The sequence below is a fragment of the Aquarana catesbeiana genome, linkage group LG01 (genome assembly GCF_042186555.1).
Source record: "Aquarana catesbeiana isolate 2022-GZ linkage group LG01, ASM4218655v1, whole genome shotgun sequence".
NCBI classification, from domain to species: domain Eukaryota; kingdom Metazoa; phylum Chordata; class Amphibia; order Anura; family Ranidae; genus Aquarana; species Aquarana catesbeiana.
Window position 1 is genome coordinate 294286440 of NC_133324.1, and position 18927 is coordinate 294305366.

Below are 18927 nucleotides of genomic sequence, written 5' to 3' on the forward strand. Positions count from 1 at the left end.
TAAAAGGAAAGAAGGGGTCCCAGATAGTGTAATATTGTAAAAGCAAGGGTTTTTCTTTAAACTGACAGCTGATGTACTCACATAAGCACTAAAATTCCCAACATGTAATCCACGAGCAGCAAGCTCATATTCCAACATCACTGACTTAAAAACCCCGGAGGGACTCCCAGAACACCAACACGCTTTGAAGGAGCACGTATATTAAATTATCCCAGTGGGAATCACCAACCAGGAAAAGGAGGCTCCTTAGAGGAAGTCGTTTGTATCCATCTACAGAAGCCCACAGCGAAACCGATCACATTACTGTGGATCTCCAACATCATTTATATACGCTGTTACCTTACAGCAGTAAGGTGAGAGGCCACCCTGCACTTAAGTGTCACCACACTGGAAGAAAAAATACACCCACTTTTTATTGCCTATGTTTTGCACAGAGTGAAAGAGGGAATATACCATTCTACACATCACCCTTCAGCACTGTCACTTAGGACTCACGTCTAGGATTCTTTTTTATGTCAACTCTATAAAGTTTGCTATTTTATTTATCTTCATGAGTTACTATCTACACTACTGTTATATGCAGGAAGTTGCACCTTTGGACATGTATTTTTCTCTCTACTTGGCATTTTGTTTGTCACCCAGCTAGATGCTGATATTTTTACCATTTTGACAGTTCCCTGTCTAGCACTTTGCACAGTGTTTTTTTTAATTCACCTATCATGTTGCTTAGCTTTGTGCATCACATATATGTTTTAATTTTATTTCAACTACTGAAACAAGTCAGAATTGAATGTGAATCTACAGTATGATTGAAAAAGAGGGTGAATCATAAATACAGTTGTAACGCTGGTAGATATGCAATCTACCGCATGTTAGGAAAATTTAGTAAATTGTTCGTTAGGAAGGTTAAGTTTGCCTCTGTTCCAGCTTGGCTGACATTGTGTGTGTTTCCGTGCTGACCAGTGGGTGTCGCTGTTATCACTGGTTAGTGTTGGAAAGGCAACGTGTTGAAGCGTATGGATGCTCTTCTGTCCCGGAGACAACTCGGTGGAGGTGGTCCTCCGAGTTGCATTCTGGGCAAGGGTATTTATGGGACAGACGCCATATTTTGGGGTTTGTTTTACAGCCACCTGCTGGCCTTCCTGGCCGACAGGTATGCATTAAGGAGCTACCTCGTTGTCCTCTGTCCCGGAGGCCCACGATACTACGGCGCAGGGGTGGGTCCAGAGGCTTGTCTGCGGCCTACCACCGCAGCCGAGGAATGGTCCTGAGCTGTCGGTCCTGTGTGAGGAAGCTGGACAACCGAGGAGATCCTAGGGGAGGACCCGTGCAGCGTGCTGGTCTATAGAGGGGCCTAGTGACTCGGTTGGAGGACGTATCCGAAAGTAACTATACTGCATGGTGTTGCCGGGTTGGCTTAAAGGTTCAGGCACTGTGACTGACATTCATTACAGAAAAATCTGATACATCCTGTGGCAGAGGATCATACGGGTTTTGTTCACCAAGCAAGTCTGTGGCAGAGACTTTGATTCGTGCTGCGTACTTGCTGCTAGGCTAGTGAGAGAGGCCTATGCAGACGAGCAAAGAGTGTGTCCCACGAGGGGAGCGCATTCCATACAATATCTGAATTCCACCAGGACATTTGTCAAAAGAACCCTCCAGGAAGATGTTTGAGTTTCTTCTGCAGTTTTGTTTCCGCCTCTTTCCTGCTATTTCCTAAGTTAAGTGTTTAATAAAGCATTGAAAACGTACTCCAGTGTTGGTGCGTGTGTCGTCCAGAGGTAAACTCAACGGAACCCTAGACCCGGTGCCGGTGAAACAGAGGGAAGCAGAGTGAAAGTAACAGACCCGCTTAAACAAGCAGCTCCGCCGAGAGTTATTGCTACATGTGGGGGCTTCATCCGGAATTTGTTGACCGTCAACTCTAGCAACCCAGTGAAGTGTTTTACTGGGAGTTTACAGAGAGAGCTGGACTTTGAAAAGAATCTTTCAGGAAGAGAAAGGGTAAAACTACAGGACTTTATTTCTGAGTGCATAGACGGTGGCCGCCAGTAAAAGGCCCAAGAGCTACGTGACTAGAAGAATAAGTGGGAGGAGTTACCCTACTTGCTACCGCGTAGGACGCGTGTGTGTGTTTGGTGCCAGAGGAAAAGAGGAGCCTCATGATCGTGCTGAGAAGATCAGAGTGTGGCTATGTCTTTTCCGATGATGCAGCCGGTTGTGGGACCGAGAATGTTCCCTACAAGCACCGTGATGAATGCTGTGCTATCCGGAACTCTGCTTACGGATACTGGAGTTCGTTTGAAGCCGCAGGGGAGGTTTGTTCTGTATACCTCAGGAGATGTTGAGGGACTGGGCATGATCTGCCATCAATGCGAAGGATTGGCCGTGCATCTTCTTCCATTTGGCCGATGTCCGCAATGTGGAGAGTACTTGTTTATGGTGGAGCAACCTACCACGTCGCCCCGTGCTTACCGGATGGATTGGGCAACAGGTATCACCACAGTAGAAGCTGCTACTGCTACAGAGAGAGAGCGACAGGCCGCCACTTTGCCTGTTGTTACTGACAATGTTCCAGAAGGAGACATTGCTGCTGTTGTCTCATCAAGGGACATTACTTTGGTTTCTGCGTCCACTACGCCTACTCAAAGGAAGGTGGGCTATCTAAAGGCTTTCCGCGGCCATGGTCGAGGCCTACCCCAGAGGTTACCTGAACCGGAGCTACCAGAGTCCACATCAGGAATGGGTAAGCCACTGTTGGGGAATGTGTCCGGGACTGTAAATAAATATCTACCAGCGGAAGAGTTGGGAGATTCGGAAATAGAATCCATGTCGGATCTTTCCGGTGATGATGACCTATTTGAGACTATGTCACAAGAGTTATTGTGGTCACAAAGTGAGGATGTTGCCTCCGCTATGACTTTCCCTGAATGGACAGCCCTGAGTTCTGTGAAGATGTCGCCCTGTGTGGAGCCACACAGTACTATTGCTGGGACTTTACCAGAAGTTGCTAGTTCACTACAGACACCGGCTGGGTCTATGGTGAGCAAATCATTGGATTCCTGTGTACTGCCTGGTATGGGAGGGGACAGATCTTTGCCCAAACTTGCTCGCTTGCAGAGGAAGTTGAACAAGCGTGTAGCTGCCGAGTATGGTTTGGAGTTCCTCTATGTGCCTCGGGATATCATGCAGGAGATTGAAACTAATCGGGAACTTTGGTACCGTGAAGCTGTTTGGGACTATTTGTCTGTACCTAAGCCCTTCAGAAAGATTGGATGTTCTGTTAAGATGGATGAACGTTTTAACGGATGCTTTGAACATTGGAATTTCGGTTGGCACATCTATGCTGATAAAGTGGTAATTTGCAGGCCGGGAAAGGACAATGTTGTATATTTTATTACCACTGTGGATAAAGAGGGAAAATCACTGACATTCCCAGATCCCCGGTTCTACTGGTAACTATGGACAAAAGAACTTTGAAGTTATTTAGCTAGTTAGCGTCAGGGTAAAGAGATCTGCATGGTCAAGATCTACCTATTCTTTTCAGTGTTTAAATCCAAGGACTTCCTTTTGCTAGCTGGATTTTTGTTTCTTGAAAAAAAAAAAAAGAGAAGAAGAATTTTATATAGGGATGGACTCCTAAAGAGTATTTTTGGTATAGATTATAGGAAGAGAGTCTCATTTTTAAATGAGGCTTTGCTCCCAATGTTGTACAGGATATACATATGTGTGTTTAACTATGTTTCCTTTTCAGGGATCATCGGATCTTATATTAAGCTGGGAGGCTTTTCAGCTAGTTAGATAGTGAGGTTATGTACAATCATACTGTGTTTTTGTTTGCGGATGTAAACATAATGTTTTATAGATATAAGTATTATAGTGTCTTTATACTGTCCTTTTCTCTCTCTTTGTCTATCAAAAGTTATAAGAAACTCAAATACTTACTCTCAGGCTGGGGAGTCATTGTCACTGTTTTTTTTGGACAGACGTTGGGGACAACGTCTACTGTAGTGGGGGGAGTATGTAGCGCAGGTAGATTTGCAATCTACCGCATGTTAGGTAAATTTAGTAAATTGTTCGTTAGCAAGGTTAAGTTTGCCTCTGTTCCAGCTTGGCTGACGTTGTGTGTGTTTCCGTGCTGACCAGTGGGTGTCGCTGTTATCACTGGTTAGTGTTGGAAAGGCAACGTGTTTAAGCGTATGGATGCTCTTCTGTCCTGGAGACAACTCGGTGGAGGTGGTCCTCCGAGTTGCATTCTGGGCGAGGGTATTTATGGGACAGACGCCATATTTTGGGGTTTGTTTTACAGCCACCTGCTGGCCCTCCTGGCCGACAGGTATGCGTCCCGGAGGCCCACGATACTACGGCACAGGGGTGGGTCCAGAGGCAGGGGTGGGTCCTGAGCTGTCGGTCCTGTGTGACGAAGCTGGAAAACCGAGGAGATCCCAGGAGAGGACCCGTCTTGGAGGGATAATGCAGCGTGCTGGTCTATAGAGGGGCCTGGTGACTCAGTTGGAGGACGTATCCGAAAGTAACTATACAGCATGGTGTTGCCGGGTTACAGCCAGTACTTGAGAGCTCGCCACAACTGCTCTGATGACATTGGATTCAAAATTGAAGCCAACACCTTAAAAAATAGACTCCTCGAAAGAGGATACTCAAATACCTGCTTGAAAAAAGCGTACAAACGATCCCTTAATCAATCTCGCCGTGACCTGCTAAACACACAAAAACAACCCTCTAAATATGAAACAACAAGAATTATTACAACATATTCATCACAACACAAGCAGGTCAAACGTATTTTAAACAAATACTGGCATTTACTAACAATGGACCAAACTTTGGCCCCTTTTGTTCCCAGTGTTCCAGCTGTCACCTTTAGGAGAGCGCCATCCATAGGAGATAAACTGGTTAACAGTGAGTATAAACCCTGCAAAGGTGACCCGTGCAAAACACTGGGGACTTTTATATGTGGGGGATGTCAGTATTGCCAGTATATGGACAGACGGAAAAACATCACTTTACCCAATGGCCAACATTTTTCCCCGAAGCACTGTGTAAACTGTAAAACCCTTGCAGTAGTGTATTTGCTGACTTGCGAATGCGGGTGCTACTATGTTGGCAAAACAATAAATGAGTTCTGGTAACGAATCTACCAACATCTTGGCACCATACGCAAACGCGACCCTGATGTACCTATTGGCCGCCATATGGCCACAGTTCATCCTTTATCTATCCCCAAAATATATTTTTTAGCTCTCGACCGTATCCACTTCAGCCCTAGAGGCGGCGACTTCAATAAGCGCCTCCTCCAGTGCGAATTGAGGTGGATACACAACTTACGGGTCAACCATCCACCTGGCCTCAACGGGGCCTTTAACTTTAAACCATTTCTCCCCGGTTTCACATCAGGGGTCTGTGAGCTGAATATATAGGGGCCTTTCTTCATGTTCATTTGTTCGTTTTCTCCTCTTCACATGTCATAAGTGGTGTGCAATTTATATACCAAATGTTCTAGGATAGGCATATTAACCTAAAGATTTATATTTATGTCTCTGTACATTTATGGTATTTTTTCTTCTGTATTTATTAAATCAAAAACTGTTAGCTACTGATTCAATATTTGTATAACATTCAGTACCACCATGGCATATAATGTAATCTCTTTCTCTCTCTTTTTCTTTTACCCCCATATATTTTTGTACAGCAGGCTGGCTATAATTCTTCTTTTTGTCCACTAGATGGTGCAGTTCGTGGTGTCTGGGCCGTGCGTCTGTTCACTGACACCCGGCGGGTAAGCTCCACACGCGCACGGCTGATGGGCGGTGTGATGCTACCTGTCCCCTGTGCCTTTGTGCATGGAGGAGCTGTTTTTGTGACCCCGCGCCTGCGATGCCAAATCAGCTGTGCTATATGAGATGCAGACACTCCTAGGGCATCTGTCAGTCGTGGAACTGCTGCCCGTAGATCTGCATCTCAGGAGACTATGTGAAAACCAAAAGGTAATCTTAACCATTATATATACTAAAGCCTTGGGACATTTTTATCCCATACACTTTTACACTGCAGCTTGGCAATTGTTTTTCCTAGCTGCATATGGGCCTAACTTACTGTACATGCTCCTTTATTTACTATTCCAATTATACAGACCACAATGAAGCGTCTCTTGTGAAAGTGCCACAGCGCTCAGTCTCACACCTGTAGCTGCCTATCTTACACCTTGTGGACTCCCCAACCAGCCTGCTCCGCCTCTGGTTTCCATTTTTGCTCTGTCACATTATGCTTGTCTTTATGAATCTGATTGATGTAAGTATGACTAGTTCTTATTTAAAACTGTATCATTTTTGCTACAACTAAAATTCTTGCTAGTAGTCTCATATATATATATATATATATATATATATATATATATATATATATATATATATACATATATATACATATATAATGTTACTACTTTATTATCTTGAAATTTACATTACAGATAAAGATTTGATCACCCAACTGTAAATCCCTTGATGAAGGAATAATACATACCAATTTCCGAAACATGTCGGGTTATGTGCTGTACACTTCATCCGCTTGACCTTTCACCTTATAGGCTGCGGGTTGTAAGCACTGGGCTATCATATGTACTTTGTACAATTGGATGTGTATACTTTGTATGTACTTGTATTCTGTATAACTGTATTTGTATTGATACTTTTTTAATATATATTTTTTCTATATGTCTAATAAAATTGGCACTTTTGTGCATTTTACATAAATTACTCTCCATACTATATATATATCCTTTGCCAGTAAAATCCCTAAGGGTGACCCCTGTGTACCTACAGTGCACAGGTTTCTTTGTTCCATTTTAACTAAGGATGTTGGCACTTTTTACATACCTTAACTCTCATTTTATTTTGTATTTCTGTTGCCGGGTTAGCTTAAAGGTTCAGGCACTGTGACTGACATTCATTACAGAAAAATCTTATACATCCTGTGGCGGAGGATCATACGGGTTTTGTTCCCCGTATTAATATATATATATATATATATATATATATATATATATATATATATATATATATATATATATATATATACAGTCTCGCATACAGATATCCCTACCTGCAAAAACTCATTTCAGGGAGGTGGCAAACTCATTTCAGGAAAGTGACGATTCGCACCCGCAACCCGCGGCAAAATATTTTTTAAATCACTTTTTCAATATTTTTTCACAGTGCTTCTCGGGAAGGGAGTGGGTGGTATGTGGCAGTGGACGGTGTCAATAGTTTTTTTTATTTTTAATAATTCATTTTTTTACAATTGAATTTGTTTTAATTTTTTTTTTACTTTTTGGGGGGAATGGGTTTGGGCAGTGGACAGTGTTGGTAGGGCAGGGGAGAGTGGTGTAAGTAGTTTTTTTAATTTTTTTTACACTTTTTCATTTTTGAGAATTTTTTAGAATTACAATATTTTTTTTATATTTTTTGGGGGGCTTTGGTGAGATGCCAGGGGTCTAAACAGAACCCTGATATCTCCTGATTGAGAAAGACAAAGGGACTGAGGACACAGGTTCCCCAATCCCTTTTTCAGCACTAAAGACCTTTTTTTCTGCTGCTGGCCGTGTTATTAAGCCAGAACATGCAGAAGAGTTGGTGAAGTGGATAACAAAGCCATCCTCATCCTCCTCATCCTCTGTCACCCAGGCTCAGAGTAGTTTGCCTTCCAATACAGCTGCCAAAGCGGCCTATTCCACCTGCTCTTTTTGTCCACAGTCACGCCTTCCATAGCCCCACCATCATGCAGGGACTAGTCCCCAGAACTATTCGACCACAGTGTCAGGTACATGCTGCTGGAGGATGCTCGATGATTTGAAGGCTCCGATGTTGGTTCCCAGGTTGTGGAAGGGAGTAACGTGAGCCTAGAGAGAGGGGGTGCCCAAGAAGGACAAGAAATTGGCAGTCATGTTCCCCCAGCTGCAGCATACTGCCAAGTTTGCTCCAGTGACGAGGAGGGAGGGGATGATGAGGTCACTGACTCTACTTGGGTGCCTGAGAGAAGAGAGGAGGAAAGTGAGGAGGAGGAGGTACAACTCCAACCAGGCAGGATGTCCTCTAGGGGGCAGGTTAAGGGCAGTCACCCTATTACATCACATCGCAGAGTTCCGCAGGTGCAGGGCACTGCTGACTCCCCGCTGACTTTTAAAAGTTCCTTGGTGTGGGCCTTTTTCGACACATGTGCAGCAGATCACACTGGTGCTGTTTGCTACCTATGTCTAGAGCAGATCAAGCATGGCAGAACAGCAGCCGCTTGGGCACCACATGCTTGATCAGACATAAGACAACCTGCCATGCAGTCCGTTGACAACAGCACTTGAAAGACCCACATCAAAGAAAAAAGCCGGACTTTTTGCTTCTCATCTTGGATATCCAACCCCACTATACCTCCAGTCTTCTCAAAAACCTGCACTGAGAGGAATGAATGTATAGCAATAGGTGTCCTAAGTACTTGCAGGAAGAGGAGGACTTCCTTACCTCTCAAGGCCCCCTTTATACAGATAGCATTCCTGCGGGCCCACCAAACACACAGGAAGAAGAGGAGGAGGATTGTGTCACCATGGACGTGGAGGATAACACTCAGCAGCAGTCTTCAAGGGATGGTTTTCAGTCTCCAGAGACCCAAGGAGTTGTACGTGGCTGGGAGGAGGTTGTTACGGATTATGTGATCCTTAGTGACCCAGAGGACTCTGAATCGAATGCCTCTGCAAACTTACGCTGCATGGCCTCCCTGATTCTGAAAAGCCTGCGAAAGAACCCTAGGATTCGTGGTATCAAGGGAAGGGATCATTACTGACTGGCAACCCTTCTTGATCCACGTTACAAGGGTAGGGTTGCAGAACTCATCCTGCCTTTGCAGAGGGAGCAGAGGATGAAACATCATCAGGAGGCCTTGAAGAAAGGTTTGTGCAATGCATTTCCAGACCCTGGGAGGTTACAATTTCCTGGTGCTGAACAACGTGTTGCTGAGGCTTCGTTCAGTCAGAGGAAGAGTGGTGGAGAAGGTGGCCGGCTGACCGATGCTTTTAAACTATTTTTCAGTCCTCAGTGCCAAGGTCTGTTCGGTCCAAGCAACCATCACCAGCGTCTGAATTACATGGTGCAGGAATATCTAGGGGCAAGAGCAGACTTGGAGACCTTTCCAACAGAGCATCCACTGGGTTATTGGGTCTTGAGGATGGACCACTGTCCAGAACTTGCTCAATATGCAATTGAGCAACTGGCCTGTCCTGCATCCAGCGTTCTTTCTGAATGCACATTCGGTGCTGCTGGATGATTTGTAACGGAGTGCACCTGTCCACAGACGCCATTGATAGGCTCACATTCATAAAAATAAATCAGTTTTGGATCAGCAGCTATCAAGCACCTGATGCTGATGTAACTGATTTAATTTTCTATGGATGAGGGATCCCTTGAAGACTGCCTATGCTGACTATCCTATTCCTCCTCAATCTTGATGATGCTAGCTTCCAACAATATTTTTGGTTTAGGGCACCACCACCACCACCCAAGGCCCAATTTTTCCTCACCCTGTTTAACGGGGGCATGTAATTACAATTCTTGATATAATATTTCAACGCAGGGTCCTTCCTGCGCCCAACAAGAGTATCTGTGAGGGCTTATGTTGTTCTAATACCACCAACACCTAAGGCCCAATTTTCTGCAGGCCATATAGTATATATACTGCTGTTCAGAAAATATAGATATAGTTACAGTGTTGTGGCACCACCACCCAAGGTCCAATTTTTCTGCCCCTGTTTAACAGGGGCATGTAATTCCAAATCTTGATATACTATTTCACCGCAGGGCCCCTTCCTGCGCCCAACAAGATTAACTGTGAGGGCTTACAGTGTTCTGGTACCACCACCAAAGGCCCAATTTTTCTGCCCCTGTTTAACAGGGGCATGTAATTACAATTTTTGGTATAGTATTTCACAGCAGGGCCCGTTCCTGTGCTCACCAAGAGTAACTGTGAGGGCTTACAGTGTTCTGGTACCACCAACACCTAAGGCCCAATTTTCTGCACAGTATATAGGGCAGACTGTTTAGTGTATACACTGCTGTTCAAAGTATATAGTGCCTGGGTGCCTGGGGGACCCTCACGCCATTTAAAAAAAAAATTGGATGTGGGGTTCCCCTTAATATCCATACCAGACCCAAAGGGCCTGGTAATGGACTGAGGGCGGGGCATGACATTTTTTTCCATGATTTTCATCTATATTGCCTGGACCCGACAATATATTACAGCCACGAGCAGTTTTGAATTACTTTTCTTCCTTTAGAACATTAAATTTTGCTGTGGTATTGTTCTAAACACCGGAAAACTGTGCCACTTTATAGGCATACTATAGACACCCCCAGGCACGATATTTAAAGGAATATTTCATTTTTATTGTTTCACGTTAGACATTTTTAAAATCACTGCTCCCCAAAAAAACAGCTATTTTTAAAACTTTTTTTTGCATTGATATTTTTTTGATGTCGCCTGGGGCAGGACCCAGGTCCCCAAACACTTTTTATGGCAATAACTTGCATATAAGCCTTTAAAATTAGCACTTTTGATTTTTCACGTTTGTGTCCCATTGACTTTAACGGTGTTCGTGTGTTTGAACAAATGTTTTGCCTGTTCGCATGTTCTGCTGCGCACCGCATGTTCTGCTACGCACCGAACCGGGGGGTGTTTGGCTCATCCATAATTAGAACCTAAAGCGGAATTTCAGAGCACATAATGCCATACTTCAAGCCAGTCTTTGCTTAATCTGCATAGGTCATTCCCCTAACAGCATTATGGCATGAAGCTGCACACAAATAATGACTATATCTCCCTGAGTAACTTCCTGTTTGGCACTTAAATCTTCATCTGTAGGAAAGATGTCTGAAATATCTCTAGAACAGAAATAGGAGTCTATTACATCTTATGTAGAATGTTATATCACCAGTACAGCATTATCTTTTTAATCAAATCCCTTAAGGGCCCATCACCTAAAGACAAGACAGAACTTCATCAAGCTTGGTCACATTGTTATGTAATGTGACAAAGCTGACAATGTTGCACAGAACCAGTCCCCTACTTCTTCTTTAGTGGTCCCCTGCTGGCACTGTCCCCTCCTTTTACTTACGAGTGAATAAGGGGCACCCCTGCAGGTACACTCCTGAGCCAGGCTGTGTGCATCCATTGACTCCATTCCTTCCTCCTATGGCTCCTGCTGCTTTCAGTGCAGCCTGTGAGAGAAGGAAGAGGGGAGAGAAGAGCTGCAGTTGGACACAGGGCTGGATCAGTAGAGGTCTCAGGTAAGTGTTTAGAGGAGGGAGGGGGTGTGTTGCGTTTTATATAAATAGATATATTATATGAGTTTTCCTTAGACTTGCTAGAAACAGATATCAAGTTTGTTTGAACCAATACTTCTTAAACAAATGCATTGGTAGCAATTACACAGGCTGTCCTTCAACAATGGAAACTTAGATACTATTATTGCATTTCAGTTGACAGTTGGATCAGTCTATTGCTCTGTAAATACGGTAAACAAGTTTGGAACCATGGTCAACAATAGCTTAGCTCAGTGTTTCTCAACTCCAGTCCTCAAGGCGCCCCAACAGGTCATGTTTTCAGGCTTTCCATTACTCTGCACAAGTGATTTGATCAGTTTCACTGCCTTAGTAATTACAACAGCTGTTTAATCTGAGGGAAATCCTGAAAACATGACCTGTTGGGGCGCCTTGAGGACTGGAGTTGAGAAACACTGGCTTAGCTTTTCTCAGCTATATAAGCTATGGCATGTATGAAATTCAAACAAGGAAGACACCTCTCCAGGTGAGCAGTCTGTCAGGTCTGGCTCAGCCCTTCCTTCTCTAAACTGGCCACTCAGATGTCGGCTAATTGCCAGCTCTCATCTCTCTCCACAGTTAAAAAGCTGTTGTGGATCTGCTCGTCAGTCCCGCCTACTTAAAGATCTCCAGCTCACTTCATTCCTGCCTTCGCCTTGGTCACATCACAAGAAACCATCTCCTGTGTTCCTGTTTAAAAACTGGCTTTGCTGACATCCCTTCTGGCTCCTTATCCTGCTTGCTGTTCCTCTACTTGTATCCCTGACTTCTGGTCTGGCTGATTGCTGATTACCCGATCTGGTAACTGAACTCTGGCTTGGCTGATTACCTGATCTGGTTCCTGAACTCTGGCTTGGCTCACTAACCGATCCGGTTACTGGACTCTGGCTATGCTTTGACTACGCTTACTCTATTTACCTTTTTATTTTTATTAATAAACAAGTGTGATTTTACTGTACTTCTGTCTCGGTTTGGTTCATGGTTTCTGACACAGTCACTACAGTCCGGATGTGCTGGGTGCAAGCCACAGCTCGCTATCGATGATCAATAAGAAGAAAAGAAACTATACCTGAAGGCGCTTTCGCCTAATCTCCAGCAACTGCTTAAAAGCCTGGGTCCTCGTTGCCAACAAGTTGCGTTAAGTAACTTTTCAGCGTATTTCTACTGTTTTCTGCTTATTTGCTAGTCATTTTGCTTGTTATAGGTATTACTGTCAGTCTTGTATTGTTAATCCTATAATTGTAATCATTTTGTATGTAAAGCATTTGTGTTTAGTAAAAGCACATTAATGCACTGCAGAGGTCTAAGCTTCCTTGCTTATAACCCAAAGTAAACTTTATAGACACCAAAGCAAAATGGGGGGGGGGGGGGGGTAGTGGGGTATTTGTTACCTTAAAGCAGGGAATGCATTAGGGTAAAAAAACACCTAGACATTAGAACCACTTTAAGCCATCCACCTTAGACTGTTGGACATTCAAAAGGAGCTTCCATAGAATTCTTATTATTTGCTTGGTGGCTCAGGGGATTATATAATACATTCAAGTGAACAAATTATTTTAAAATATTTAAATTTTTTTTTAATTGAAAATTCTCAGTTATTATATTGTAGGGGACAGGCTCAACTGGTATTGAAGTGGTACATCATGCATGAAATAGCGACCCACAGGAGCAGTCCAAGCAGATTTATCCTGTGGTTTTATTCAGCAAGTCGCAAATGCATGCAGTTTATAATGCAATAGGGGTTTTTAATGTAAGTCCATATCATAAAACAAAACATATGCTTCTTACTATACTGCGTTTTTTAAAATTATTTTTATTTCTCTGTCAGTACTTCTAGCAGTTTCACCCCACAGCAGGATCCCACAGCAGAGAACAAGAGAGAGGCATCTCTGAGCATCAGTTGGCTTGCAAATATAAAGGCCTGTTGACAGCTAAGACTGATCATGAGGGATAGCTCAATACGGACCTAGGAATGTAGGCTTTATCCTACCTAAAGCACTACAAAGCTTGAGCTTCATGACACAGAACAGAACTTAAGATTCTGTAAAAACAAAAACCCTAAAGCCCCTCACCATCTGTATCTTCTGTGTGATAAAAAAAATCTGTGTGATAAAAAAAAAGAAAAGGATGTGCCCCTACACACACACACAAAAACAAAGAAGAAAATCATGTAGGGTTTCCCCAAAATCCATACCAGACCCTTATCCAGACAAGCAGCCTGGATGGCCAGTAAAGGGGAGAGGAGCAAGCATACACTTGTCCACTAACCACACCAGGCCACAGGTGCTCAGCATGGGAAGGGAAACTTGCTAAGGCGGATTTGGTATTAATTTGAAGGGGGAATCCCACTCAAAAAAAACAAAAAAAAAGTGTTGGGTTCCCTCGCAATCTACACAAGACCCATATTCAAGAATGCAGTCTGGCTGACCAAGATAGGGAAGTAGCAGCCAGCATGCAGAACCCCTTTTGAACCATACCAGGCCATATACTCTCCCCATGCTGATGAGGACAAGGCTAGGGATGTGGGGTCTGCAGAGGGTACTCATCATAATTTGAAACAAACAAAAAAGACAAAATACAGTATAAATAAGCTGACCAGACATTTGAAAAAGTCCTTTAACAACCCCCAAAAAGTTTCAAGGTGTAAATCCATTATTCTACCATGAATCGTGTCATCCAGCAATGTACAGTAGATACACATCATTTAAAAGGAATGACTCCCGCCGACTCCAACCCATTGTAATAAAAAAAAGACGACGACAAGCAAATGCATGGGGGAACCTCTCATGAAGGATAAGGCACTGATATGTAGTTTTAAGTATTTTTTTTAAAGGCTCATAGAATGTTATAATGCAGGATAACAACCAATGACTGTGTAGGCAATAGCATCTTACCAATAACATAATCAGTTGCTGGAATGCTGGCTTTCTGCTGGCAAAGCATCCTCAGTTGGTAGAATGAAGGAGACCAATTTTTTTCTTCAGGAATAAATCCCCCCTAAAATGCATACCGGATCCTTATCTGTGATAAGATACTGGTATGGATGAAGGAAATCCCTAGCAGATTTGTTTACAAACAGAACAACACAGCAGGGAAAAGTCATTTGGCGGTTGGCAATATAACTGGTAATTTTTTTTCTAAATGTCACTTTGGTTTGTGTATATTGTACAGTTGCATCAGTTCACAGGTAGGTTTAAGGCATTCCTTCAGCCTGTTATTTAAAGAAATTGTGCATTGTTAATGTTTTATTATAAGCTGCCCCCTGCCAAACAGTATTTAAAAAAAAATATTTTTGAATTCGTACTTGTCCCCTCTGGCAGTGCCCAGCTGCCTACGTCACTTGTTTTATGACCCTTGCCTTTTAAACTTAATTATGCAGATAATAGATTTTCAAGATTCTCCTCCTTCACTTGCTGTCTTGAATGTGGTGTGCATTAAAATTCACAATTTGCAGATTTTAATATGGGTTTGCAGAACGTGCCCTTGAATTAAACCCATATCTGCAGAGAATTAAATGTTAAAATATAACCAGTCTAATAATTTTAAATGACAAATACGTAAAGCTGGTGTGTTCCGCATTCTCTGTCCTTGTCTACAGATTAGGGATGAGGGTCAGGTTTACTGCTACCATAGGTTCATGGCATATTCTAAGGATTTGTGGAATTCATGAATCACAAACTTTTGTCTTAAATCATCCTATGTCCTATGTCATCAATCAATAATACAGTGGATAGTATTTTCTCTGGTTATTTAAGTCACAAGCTGTAGCGGCCAACATAAGGGGCACAGGGGTGCCGTTCCCATAGTTTGCATGCAGTGTTGCATGCGGGGCATGGGGTTGCATCTGGACTCATAGCTTTCTATGAGTTGTTTTTTTTTTTTTTTAAGCACGTTCAGAACTAGTATGTGCCCCCCCCCCATTGTAATGACTAGGTTCCAGTGGTGTATCATCCATGTGTGCAGAGTGTGCGTTGCACACAAGCCCCCGAGGATAGGGGGGCCCACTGTGTGCTGACCCAAACTGCACACATGGATGAGACCCTGAGGCATTTTAGCATTTTGTGTCTGTGACTGCCAGTGCTAGCTCAGTATCATCATGAATGGGAGACACACTGTATACAAACCCGCTCCGTGTCATGGTGCCCTGTCTGGCTGTGCTACAAACACAGTGCTGCATCAGCTCTCCTGACCAATTAAATTGGTTGCAGGACTGAGCAGCAGCAATGGCAGCCAATAAGGGTAAGAAATCTGGAAAGACAGGACCACTGTCCAATAATTAGTGAGAGGGCTGATCAGGGAGTGAAGCCTGGCTTCCCCATGGTCAGTGCAGTTATTGATGATACCAAGAGAGGAGAGGACAGCAGTGAGTGCACAATGTATATGCTCATGTTTAGTACAGGATTGCCCAGATAGTACGAGGACAGCGTATAAATACAAATGTATTTATATCTCTGAGAGACTGGGGCCAATAGAGGGCCCTATCACAGAGTTGCCAACTGTCACTAAAGTCAAGGACAGTTTGTCAAAATCAATGATTTTTACACCTGTCCCTGAATGTTTGTTATGAGGACACTGTCTAAAACTGCTGGCCCTACAGTTGCTCCGCCTCCTCAGCCAATGAGAGCGGCACTGTAACCCGCCCCCTTCCTTAGCCCGGCACATTCGACTTTTAACAACTGAGGGCGGGAGGGAGAGGAGAGGATACAGAACCTGCAGTGCTGGAATGGACCTAAAATGTAAGCTGAATACAATGCATGTAGTCAGTAGCTGGGCTTGTTAGAAACATAAGCCATGTAGCTATTGTCTCCTTCTCAGCAGCCACCTCTTCTGTATAAATGCTCAAAGCAGTTATCGACAACCATTAATGCTCAGACCAGGAAGAGAGAGTGGCTGAGCAGTGGTTGCACACAGAAGGAGTGGCTGTGTAGAGAGAAAGGTGTGTGTCTAATGCTCTGAACATGAATAGGGAGATGCCATCCCCTGACACATGCTTGTCATTTTGCAGCTGTGCTGCTGCTGTGTCCTCTTAGCGGAATGAGCGGAAGTTCCAAAAGTGGAACTTCCGCTCATTGTACACCTCCCCCCTCCGGTGGCACATTTGGCACCATTCGGGGGAGAGGGGGGCAGGATACCTGTCTTACACAGGTATCCTGTCGCCACTTCCGGGAGCCTCAGCCGTGGATATTTGCGTCACCGCTCGGGCTCCCTCCTCCTTCCTCAGCTTCCGGGCCAGTAGGAGAGAGGAGCAGAGCCTCGCGTATGCGCAGTAGGGTTCCCCGCATGAAGCCGCAAGGCTAAACTGACGGGTTCCCTTACTCGCAATGGAGGCAGCAGCACCCGACAGCTGATGGAAACATCAGCTGCGGTGCCGACATCGCTGGACACCAGGATAGGTATGTGTCCGATTATTAAAAGCCAGCAGCTGCCCTATGTGTAGCTGCTGGCTTTTAATTTTTGCAGTGGTGGGCGGACCTCCGCTTTAAATGGAAATCCCTGACACCCCCTACATTGTCAGACTGGAAGGCAGTGATAAATAGGTCTCGCTCCTTGTACAAACTAACTTATGCAAGTAGAAATTGCCCCCAAAAATTTGATAAGATCTGAAATACTTGGATTGATGCTCAACTTGACTGATGACAATCCTCCAGTGACTCTGCCCTCTATTGTGGGTTACCCACACTGGATTGGTCATATTAGCCCCCCTCCTTGCTCTCTGTGTGTCTCCTCTCTTTTGCCCTTCTCCTGCCCTTTCCCCCTTTTCCCCTCTTCCTCCCTCCATGCCCAGCTGCCCCCATTTTACCCTTCCCTAGATCCCTTTTCGCTTCCCATTCCTTTAATGTTCTGCTCTTTTGGTTGCTTTATGGTTTATTACATGGATCAACATACTGTGTTTGGCTGTAATGTGCCTTGGTTCTGTTTTTGTACAGTTGGAAAAAAATTATCTCAAGGTGTGGTAACACATAATATTGTGTGCAACAACCTATAATATATATATTTTAAAAAGTAAAAAAGGGTTTAATTTGCACACAGGCTGCGGTTATCATGGTTATCCCCCATGTAATGTGCCCTGCTGAACCTCCCATGTAATATGCCCTGCTGAGTCTCTTATGTAATGTGCCCTGCTGAGCCTCTCATGTAATGTGCCCTGCTGAGTCTCCTACGTAATGTGCCCTGCTGAGCCACTCATGTAATGTGCCCTGCTGAGCCTCCCATGTAAAGTGCCTTGCTGAGGCCCCTAATGCAGTGTGCCCTGCTACCCCCTCTATAATGTACCTTGCTGCCCCCTCCCCCATGTAATGTGCCCTGCTGACCTCCTGTACACTTCCCTGTTGAGACCCCCTGTCAGTTTTGGTAAGGAATGTGTTTCAGATTTTTTCCTTTTAGGGCTTTTTCAGACCTGCTGTACTTCCTGTCGTAGTCCCTGTGAAAAGTGATCTACCAAGGTGGTATATAGGGATGGGCTTTATGTTCGAGTCGTACATGAGTTCAACTCGAACACTGGCTGTTCGCCCGTTCGCCGAACAGCGAACAATTTGGGGTGTTCGCGGCAAATTCGAAAGCCGCGAAACACCCTTTAAAAGTCTATGGGAGAAATCAAAAGTGCTAATTTTAAAGGCTTATATGCATGGTATTGTGACTTAATATACTTTTTTTAACATAATCTTTATTAACATTTTCATTACACCGAAAGCATACAAAAGAATGACATCTAAAAATCCAGCATGAAGTGGTGGAGAATGTCATAACTCCATGAAGTATGATTCAACAGTTGTGTTCTTGTATTCCAGGGTGATCTTCTAAAAATTAAGGGGAGACTAGGGTAGGGGGCCTGAAAGAGTTTGGAGGTTCCTACACTCCACAGATGTTACAGAGGTCTAATTAGCAGCTGATCTTGGAATGCCAGCGATGGAAGGATTTTTCTTAAATTTCCTATGATTCCCTATTTTTAAAAATTGCTTATGAATACAAGTGCCTAGCTGAGTTTACATTATATTAAGCATTTCAATAACACACAAATATGGATCCTGAACATCTCAAAATGGAGTTAACAGTATGGGTATAGAGTTGGCCATGAAGTAAAAAAAAGAAAAGGTTAAAGCCCCATGCACAAGATCGGACTTTCCGACAACAAAACTGTGGAATTTTGTCCGAAGGGTGTTGGCTCAAACTTGTCTTGCATACACACCGTCACACAAATGTTGGCCAACAATTACAAATGTAGTGATGTACTAGGCGTACTATGTGGTTTTTCAGCTCTTTAGCACCACCCTTTGTGCTCCTTCTGCTAATTTCCTGTTAGTAGAAGTTTGGTGAGCGTTGATTCGCGCTTTTCTTTTTCGCGTTTTACATTTATCGCTTTTCAGTTCGTTTCCTAATGGCTGTTCGTCAACCAGACATGTTGCAGAATTGGAGGAGATAACGTGTTATTTATTATTGGCCTTGGAGTTATTGCTTTGACATTTTTTTTTTTGGTTGAATAATGATTTGATTTGGTATATTTTCTATATTTTTGGATGCATAGAATGCACTTTTTGGTTAAGTTCTATTGGCA